General features: G+C 42.7%; 1 pseudogene; it reads left to right on the top strand.

The window, feature by feature from the left end:
* The first annotated feature begins 67 nt into the window (after positions 1 to 67).
* On the top strand, positions 68 to 884 carry LOC105519726 (annotated as a pseudogene).
* The last annotated feature ends 320 nt before the right edge of the window (positions 885 to 1,204 follow it).

The following is a 1,204-nucleotide window of genomic DNA, read 5'->3' as shown; positions in this document are numbered from 1 at the left end:
AAAAAAAAAAAAAAAAAAGCTTTAGGATAACTTTAACATTAACATTTTTATGTTTCTTAGATAATACAGGGACACCTGCACTGAGCCAGTGCCGCTGCTGGTGCTTCCCAGGAGAGCCAGGGCAACTTTCCACTTGGCCCTCATCCAGCTTCAAGTTTCTTTATCAAATCAGGTAACAACAGGCGAGCTTGTAGCCTTGTTCGGGAGACAGCAACAAAAGGAGCCAAAATAGTTTCTTTGCTAGGATGCTTTAATTCTCCATATGGCACAAAATATTTTCCTGAATTTGCAGCGAAAATTCCTGGTAAATCCACACAGAAGCTTTCTGAAGTAGCAAAGGCATACAGCCTCACTAGAGGTTCCATCCTTGAAGAGGATGCTGGGAAATTATATAACACCTGTGCTGTGCAACGTGTCACCTCATGGAACTTTACTAGTAAAGCACAGAAAGGTCCATCTGCTTGACACTGGTGTTCCTGGAAAAATGACATTTCAAGAATCCAGAATGTTGAGTCCGGGCAATAGTTTCTCCCCAGTTGATACTCCGACCTGCAGAATGGGTTGGGGCATCTGTTATGACATTGGTTTGCAGAGCTTGCACAAACACAGGCTGCCAGCTCTTGGTTTATCCAGGGGCTTTCATTTCAACCACTGGACCAGCCCACTGGGAACTGCTTCAGGCTCTTGATAATCAGGTGTATGTGGCCACAGTCTCCTGCCCCAGATGACAAAGCCTCCTATGTTGCCTGGGGAGGGCTCTCAAGGAAGAAACAATCATGTATTCAGACACAGACCTTAAGAAGTTGGCTGGAATCCATCAGCAGATCCCTATTTTTAAACAGAAGCAATCAGACCTCTGTGCTGTGGAGACAATAAAGCTCTAAAGTTTAGGTTTCCAACGTGTCACAAAACAAGAAGATATGATTCTGCAACATAATCAACTCCCTATTCTTTAATGAAGATCTTTTTTTTTAATTTCAGCCTTTTCCTTCCCAAGGAGCTCTCTATTGAGATGATAATCCTCAGCAAGCTGATATTTTCCACACCACATTAAATAGTTAAAAAGGAGCCTGGAGCGGAAGAGCTGGCTCTGAAGTTCCTTCCATATTTAAGTTGCCTCAGAGCACTTTGTGAAAGTAACAGATCTTGGTATCCTGGTGATTGAGTCACCTAATACAAATACATTTGTGTCATGAACCTCTTA

Source organism: Colobus angolensis, unplaced genomic scaffold, assembly GCF_000951035.1.
Source record: "Colobus angolensis palliatus isolate OR3802 unplaced genomic scaffold, Cang.pa_1.0 Scaffold359, whole genome shotgun sequence".
Lineage (NCBI taxonomy): Eukaryota > Metazoa > Chordata > Mammalia > Primates > Cercopithecidae > Colobus > Colobus angolensis.
The sequence above is the reverse complement of the archived record's forward strand: the minus strand, read 5'-3'. Positions and strand labels throughout refer to the sequence as shown.